Here is an 8,852-nt window from a genome sequence, read left to right on the forward strand (position 1 = left end):
TCATTCACGATTTTACCCACTGTGTTTGCGGGACTCATCGTTTATTTATGTTGCATTTTTTGTTATTTTTATAGAATAAAGCGAGCTATGTGCTATGCAGATTGTAATACTTCTTAAATTCTGAATCATACATTGTAATAAATGATGCACTTGTTACTTTGATATTCGTCTATATTGCGGGTGCTGGTGAATCGATCCAGGGACTAGCACAATAACCGCACAGACTTGAATCTTATCAGGTTCCTTCGTTACAATCCACAAGTGGTGAACTTATGGACTGAGTTGGGCTTTTACATCTCACCTAATTTTTTTATAAAGAGCTTTTGTTAATTAAAAGGTTAAAGCATTACACTCGGTCTCCGCATAGCTAAAATGCATACAGTCATAGACCAAAAGTATGGTAAATAGAACATCAACAGATGTAATACAATCATGCAGACGTAAGTCGTCGTCGCATATGGAGAACCTATCTCGAGATCAAGTTGTCACCCATGTGGGATAAAAAATACCCCTCGCCACCTTTTCCAGTTGCACACAAGCCTCCGCAAAATGGCCTCGAAACTCCGCCCGTTGTAAGGTGGACCGCGAACGAAGAATACCTGTGCATCCGAAGAGAACCTGCAAACGAGAGAAATTGTTATCATTAGAAACATTGTCATTTCTACTCAGCCAAAGCGACCATATAACGGCAAGCGCTCCTACCCAAAAAATGGTTCTAAACTTATCATCTATCTCATTTAATGAGTTACCAAAAACATTGGCAACACATATGGGTGGATGCAAGTTGGAAGCCATTTGGATAGTTGACCAAATAGAATGTGCGAACTTGCAATCAAAGAATAAGTGTTTTATTGTTTCTTCTTGAGAAAAAAATACACACTTCGTGCTTCCATGCCAGTTGCGTTTGATGAGATTATCCTTAGTTGAAATGGCACCTTTGCGAAGGTATCACCTGAATATCTTTAATTTCAGTGGAACCTTCATTTGCCATATTTTCTTTTGTTATTATCGACTGGGATATCGGACTATACCATCGCCCTGTACATGGAACCCATCGAGAATTTCCCATTCCCACATAGATTCCAATGAAACACATCAGTACCTTGTGACAGCTAAACCGATGCCACGCGTCCCAGCAAGGCATTTCAAGATTGTAGTCTTATACCGATTAAATCCCCGTCTGAACGTCACATCTGGTGTCGTACAATATTGTATAGAGCCGGATATTGTTCACGGAGGGTGGTATTCCCTAACCACTTATCCTCCGAGAATCTAATTTCCGATTCATCATTAATCTTAAATACACCAAAGCGAAAGAAATGTTTTTTAGTCGCCATTAGGCCACCCCAAAAATGTGAGTCCCCAGGTTTCCATATGACCTGCGATAACAGTTTTGTGCCAATGTATTTTTATTTAAGGAGTGTTTGCCAGACACCATCCTCCGTAAGTAACTTGAAAAGCCATTTACCCAAGAGGGCCGAATTCTTAACCTGTAAGTCATGAATACCCAGTCCTCCCTGGTCTTTTGGTCGGCAAACGACATTTCATTTAGTCGGTCGATATTTCTTTTTCTCACTATCCCCTTGCCAAAAAAAAATCTCGATCGAAAACATCTCACCTAATATATCGAAGAACTAGTGCATGCAAAATCCTATGAGAAGACATATAACCAAGCATTCTATGAAAATGATAAATGGAGCAGGAGCTATAAAGCTTATTTTTTTGAAAAAAATGAAAATTATACTTTTGAAGTTTCTAAAAAATGAAAAAATCATACGCCTTCATACGGATGTACACTACATGTGTATAAAATAGATCATTGTTCACCATTTTGAAAATTGTGTTTTTTGCAGAATACGTTCATATGAACATGTAGAATTTTTTTAGTTCTTTTTTAATTTAAAAATGTAACTTTTGATTTTATTTTCTTAAAAGCTCCATGGAGCTAGTCCTCGAAAACACCCTACTCCAAAATGTCATATATATTTTTTGTCAACTAACGGTAGTAGCGCGTCGTGGCTCTTCCAGAAAGCAAAACCTTGATGTAGTATATATTGCTTGGGTGTGGAGTTTCTACACACGGGTGCAAAAGCTCCTAGATGAAGAGTAAATCCAGAAAAACTGATTTTTTTTGTTGTAAAATTTAAGAAATGTTTGGAGTGTATGCAAAAATTCATCACGAAATCACATTGGTGAAAGACGTGGTAAAAAAATCAATGCTCCAAAAATGTTACTTACAAACACATTTTTAAGCTCTGATTTTCTTTGTCCAGACTTCCATCGATATGATTTCGTGATGAAATTCTGCATGTACAAAAGAATTCTTAAAATATGCCAAAAAAACAAGTACTTTTGAATTTGTTTTTTATTTTTTTTATTTTACCGTTCTCATCGGGAGCATTTGAGCCCAGCCATAGAAAGGTACTTTCGCTCTTCTTTTTTGAGATCCTTGCAAGTCACAAATAAAATATCAACGAAATGAATTCCAAAGAGTGTAGCGAGTGTTGAAATTTATTGCTCATTTTTTTATTAGTTCAGACTTTTGAAGCAACTAGCTCATGCATGATTTTAATATGATATCTAAGTCTGGAGGTCATGAGTTCAAAAACCCTGAACAACGGTATTAAAAAGATTTCCTTTATCAACCCCACATTCAAGGATTAAATAAATTTAGACATGAGGGAGTGTTCAAATATATTGTCCGTCTCTCAAGCATGAATTGAACCAGTTGAATCGATGTCACCTCAGAATCACGAGATGAATTCGTCCAGAACTCCAGATCATGTATTTACCCGTGTCAAAAGAAAGGTCGTGTATTTACAGCTTGTCAACCTAGCCTAACATGGGCCCCAACAGCTGAGATACATGACCATCCTCAGCGACTCCTCGGTGGCAGCCGGGACGCTATCGACCTTGACGGCCGACGACCGGACAGTGACCACCCGCTTCGCCGCCGCCGAGCATGGCTTGGCCACCTGCTCCTTGAGCTCCATGGCCGCGCCCAACGTCACCGCCATGTAAGCCTTGTTCGCCATTGCAAACCTCATTTCCTTGTCCTGAAAATGATACGTGCTAGCTCTACTTCCACTACCTGCAACTAAAACTTCCGACGCAAAGAGCCTCTCTCTCAAATGTGACGTTTCTGGAGTGTTTTGATGTGTGGAGGGAGAAGGCAGGTGACAGGGAGCCGTATATATACAGTCTCCGCGACAACACCGGCTATTTTCAATGGCCAATTGTTTTGCAAGCAGCCGTGGAAACAGGTGGCTGAGTAGACCACTGGTTCGTCCGATCCAGTGGGTGCGGCTCCAGGTCCTGAGGCCGGTGCCTGGTTTGGATATGGACCTGCAGTTATGGTCGCCTGTCTTCTCTGCAGCATCCTGTCGATGGTTGATCCATGAAAATCACATGCGGATACGGTTACTGGTGTGGATAAGTTCTAACCGTGCTGACCTGGATCATCATCCTAATCCGAGCTTGCTGCTGCATGTGCCGCCCCTTTCTTTTCCTCTGACATTGTCAAAGTAAACCATCATGATGGGTATACAACTCTTCTACTTACTAGTTTGCCATTGGCTAGTTAAACAAGTGAGATAAGCATCAATCGCCAACGGATATGTGTAGGAGCTGCTGTTTTTTTACATAGGACAGGAGCTCTGCTATTCAAAACTGAAGGAGACACAATTTATCTTCAGGCGTACGTATTAGTTCTGCACGTCTCTTTCAGTGTTTTGGAGCTCTCTTGGATGCCTTTGCTTAGTTGACAAAACTAGCATCACTGGCAACATTATAACCGGCTAAAGAATACACATCGTCCATATCCGTCAGGTATAATTTTGGACGTCATGTACAGTTTATATTCTTCATTAACTAGGATTAGTTGTTAGGCCAGCCTTACTTATTACCAGTAATTAAAGTGGCAGCGATTGAAGATAAGTGCATAGATTATCAGGTCTGTCGCGTATATTATATGGATTACAGATCTTCTGAATCTCATCTGGTAACATCATTGCGTTGCTTTCTGGTCACGTTCTACATTCTTTTTCTCCACAAGTGGACGTCACTGTCAAAAAGGTTGTTATCCTTTGGACCTAGAATATGTATGTTTTTGTTTGTAAATTTATGTGGTTTTCCATTAGTGCAAACTTTCAACCTTTGACAACTAAGAGCAACTCTAGCAGACCCCGCATTCATCCGGCCCGCAAAACGTGTTTGCAGTTCGTGTAAAACAGCTTTTGCAGGCCGGCCCGGGCTGGCACAGATACAGACTCCCCAAGCGGACCCGTAAATGAGCATATTCGCGGAGTATGCTTTGGTGGGGGAAAGCGCGGGCTGAAATGTCCCCATCAACCGCTTTCGCTCATATGCGAAGCACCGCAGCGGTGAGGTGAAAACCCGCGAATACACGGGTTGGGGCCGAGATTTTGTCGTGTCCCGTAAAATATTTGCGGGCGGGGCAGGATGCGGGGTCTGATCGGGCAGGTTTTTCCGTCCCGACCCGCATTTTGGCGGTTATTTTACGGATCGGGCGGGATGCGGGGTCTCCTAGAGTTGCTCTAATATAAGTAAAGCAACCTACGTTGATTAATTCAAAGTTAACACTAATTGGTTCATTGTGACAGCCAAACTTTTAAAAGTAATGTTCTGACTAGATTTTTATTCACAAATTGACTATCTTCAGTGATAAATTTAAAGGTAAAAATTGTGTACTGTAGGATTTGTACATGTTCACAAGAACACATAATGAAAGTATACTATGAGGTAATTTATGTTTTGTGACAAATGATAGATTTTATTAACTTAGTGAAAGTATACTATCAACAGAATACCAAACATGGTGAACACACATTCGACCACTGCATAGTTAGGATGCACACAACCAACATGAATACACGCACACAGAAACATGCTAGCAAATAGTAAAGTTGCACAAGACCAAAGTTATGCGTAGGCGACGAAAAAAAGAAAAAACAAGTTGCAAAGCGATTACATCCGCGGTTGGCAAACTAGAACAATGACCGTATTTGCACCAACCATCTTATGACACCACACGGAGGATAAGGTTCTTTAATAACAACGTCTTCAGGGAGGGAGTGCCACTCAAGCGTCATCTTCACCTGATCCAGCCAAAACTAAATTTTCACCCTGAAGAACTAGTCCCAGCATACCTGAGCAATGCTTTCAACAAAATAACAACTTGAAAACATTGTCATTGCCACGTATAACCAACTTGTGTCTAACCTAGACTTTCACCCGAGAGCTCGAGATTGGTTGCTCAGTAGCATCACCATTGACGTTAGTCATGTGTTATTGCCACCACTTTTCCGCAATCCCAGAAGCTACATGTGATGTGCGTCCCTTACTGCTACACAACCATTCCTTCGTGTCAATCCCTCGTCAACAGTTTGCATCTCACTGTTAAAGTCAACCATCGGATCTGAAGGGACGAACCCTTACAAAGACATTTTTATGGCCACTGGAATCCATAGTGAGGCCGCCGTCATGGAAACACCTATAATGGAGCACACCACCGCCAATTACCACCTCGCTAAAGAAAGCTCTCTAGAGGCCCATTGGTGGCGCCCAACATGATCGAAACGGGAGCACGAAAGTAGACCACCGTCGCCAAATCAATAGCACACAACCGCCAGATCAATGCCGCGCCTCCCGGCGGGATCAGCGTGCGCGGGCCGAGCACGCCTTCCATTGCGCCTCCCGCCGGCCTTTGCTTGGGAGACGCCAGAGACGCCACAAAGCACGCCTGATGTCGTGCCGTCGGGATGAGAAGCCATAGTCATCATGATCCACATTGTCCTACCAATGTTGCGGAGTACAACCATGGGACAATCCGGAAGTCGTCGTAGAGCGCGCCCGATGCCACTTCGTAGGGAACTAAAGTCGCAACCGTCGGGAATTCACTATCCACACCACACTATTGGTATCAAGTGTTGTGTAACTTCGACAAGCAACAACACTCCTGTGACGCCCTCGATTTAATCATACGCTAATCATACACGTAAATACGTATGATCAAACTCAAGGACTCACGGGAGAATATCATAACACAACTCTAGACATAAATAAAACAATACAACCTTCATATTACAAGCCAGGGGCCTTGAGAGATAGAATACAGAAGCTCGATAAACACACGAGTTAGCGGAAGCAACAATATCTAAGTACAGACATAAAACATGGGGGTTCCTTAGAGAAGGCTAGCACAAAATAAAACTCACTCGAACGAGGCGAGGCCTCTTGTCTGGGAACCTCCTAACTACTCCTGGTCTTCAGCAGCCTCCACGAAGAAATCACCATCGGGGTGGAAGGCGTCGGCAGGAAACTCCATCTCTTGGGCTCTCATCTGGTCGCAGCAACGGATCAAGGGGGCAAAGGGGAGAGTAAAGCAACGGTGAGTACTCATCCAAAGTACTCGCAAGTCTTACATCAGAACTATACTAAGTATGCATCAGTATCAAAGAAGGGGTTTTATAGGTGGACTGACTGGAGCAATGCGAGAAAGAGAGAGAAGGCCTAGTCCTATCGAAGACTAGCATCTTTAGGGTCTTGCAGCAATAGACGAGAGTAGACCAAGGTAACACAAATATTATAGTCATATTGTTGCAGCAAAATTAATATGAGGTCACGCCCAGAGATCCTCCCTCGACTCCGTGCGAGAAAGCAATCCCAGGGCAACTAATTCCAGTTAAGTAACAGATGTAGTTGTATAAGATCAGGGCACAACTCCAAGTCGTCCTATAACCGTGGACACGGCTATCCGAATAGTTATATTTCATCCCTGCAGGGGTACACCAAGTTTCCCATCACGCTCGATAACACTCTGGCCAGCCACACTTTTCTGGGTCATGCCCGGCCTCGGAATATCGACACGTTGCAGCCCCACCTAAGCTCAGCACAGAGGCCAGCCCGCCGGTCTAACTCCTAAGCACAAAGGGTTCGTGGGCCCACTTGCCCTCCGCGCTCCTGCATGATGCGAGGGCGGCCGATGTTAGTCCTAGCACCCCTTAATACAAGAGGGATGCATCTCGGGACTACTCGGGCGCGCGCCGCTACATTGCTGACGTCTGAAGAGCTTTGGCTGATACCGCGACGTCGGGTACCCATAATTCTTCCCGCATAGCCGGTTAGTGCGAAAAGGTCTCCGACCAACCCAGATCAAATACCCAAATCCATTATCATTTTAAATATGTCATCGACACATACACGCGGGAATCCACCCGCCTAAAATCTATTCATCAAAGATCCCACTAACATGGTCAAGCAACTGTGTGGTAGAAACATCAGGGGGAATCCGAGGTATCACCCTCGTTGGATTCCGAACGATGTATCCGTCAAGGTGGACCTAGAGGAATCACCCTCGAGGGTCCCACACTTGAGGGGTTGCACGACAGAGGCATCGTCGGGAATGGTGAAAGAGGAATCACCCTCGATAACCATGACCGACTAGCTATACTACAGAGATATCATCAAGAGTACTTCGCGAAGTGTCACCCTCGATACCCGATATTATCTCTGTAGCGTCGCACAACTAAGGGGGTGTAAGTGTTGTGCCGGGTCTGGCTCGTCGATCAGGGATCAAGACTTGAAAACAAAGCGGGGCAACTGGACTACGGGGTCAGCAGGGATGACTGCTCCACCTATACTAAACAGTTTAAAGATACAGTACTGAAACTAGTAGTTCATCAAAAATAGGCTATGCATCAGATATAGGAGCGAACTACAACAGTAGCAAAATTCTAATGCGAGCATGAGGAAGAAAGAATAGGCGATATAGGGATGGTCAAGGGGGTTTTCTTGCCTTGTTGCTCTGCGGCAAAGGGTTGATCATCAGGAGGGTAGATGTACCCGGCAACAGCGTCAGTATCGGGGTCTACCGATAAGAAGAGGGAGAAGAAACAATAAATAACAGCAACAGGTGCAACAGTAAGCATGACATGGCAATATGCAAGCTAGGCATGAGCTAACGCAGTAACATCCATCATAGACGGGTCGGGAAAACATCAGATGATATTTCCCCGGTCTTTGGCTACTACTAGTCAGACTGAAAAATGATGGAAAAGTTCCATTTTTGCTATGCTAGGGACGCTTGATACACGAATGGACCGCGTATCCAGGTTCCTCTCGTTGTACTGATCAACTTTCATGTTGAAAATTTTTGATCTGACTCGCGGTTTATTTAATATTAATTTTTAAAGTTTTATTATTATTTAGGAATTAAAAACAGATTTAATTAATTATTAAATACTATTATGGCATCAACATGATGTCATGCTGACATTAGCAGTTGACTCGTCAACTGACCAGTGGGTCCTACATGTCATTGACACAATTTATTAATTAAGGTTAAATATTAGTTAATCAGATTAATTTAGTGGGGGACCCACGTGTCATATTCTAATAGGATAATCATTTATCTATATTAACAAATTACTAATTTATCTATTTAATTAATTAACTAATTAATTAAATAATATATATATATATATTTATTTTATTAATAAAAACATACTTATTTTTATATTTGTATTATTATTTTATTTATAGCAGTGGTTCGTGTGGGGCCTCCCTCTCAGTGGGAGTGGGGGGTTTGGCCCCACATGGGAGTGACCCAACGGCCAACCACACACATACGCATACATATACATATACATACATATACATAATGTATTTTCTTTCTTCTACATACATGGATGCATACACAATACATACACACATACATACATAATACATACATACATACATGCATCTAATATATCCTTTTATTTTACTTTCTTTTTCTTTCATCTATTTCCTTTATCTCTTCTAAACTCTCTGTTCATCTCTCTCTCTCAACA

The 8,852-nt window shown here is 42.6% G+C and overlaps 1 long non-coding RNA gene across 1 annotated transcript; it reads right to left on the reverse strand.

The window, feature by feature from the left end:
- Positions 1-364: 364 nt before the first annotated feature.
- Positions 365-2,837, reverse strand: LOC123429863. Its single transcript, XR_006622771.1, has 3 exons — positions 2,384-2,837; positions 2,239-2,304; positions 365-618 (listed from the first exon to the last, which is right to left on the reverse strand). It is a non-coding gene; the product is annotated as an uncharacterized LOC123429863 (long non-coding RNA).
- Between the last annotated feature and the right edge of the window lie 6,015 nt (positions 2,838-8,852).

This window comes from Hordeum vulgare, chromosome 2H, assembly GCF_904849725.1.
Source record: "Hordeum vulgare subsp. vulgare chromosome 2H, MorexV3_pseudomolecules_assembly, whole genome shotgun sequence".
Taxonomy (NCBI): Eukaryota; Viridiplantae; Streptophyta; class Magnoliopsida; order Poales; family Poaceae; genus Hordeum; species Hordeum vulgare.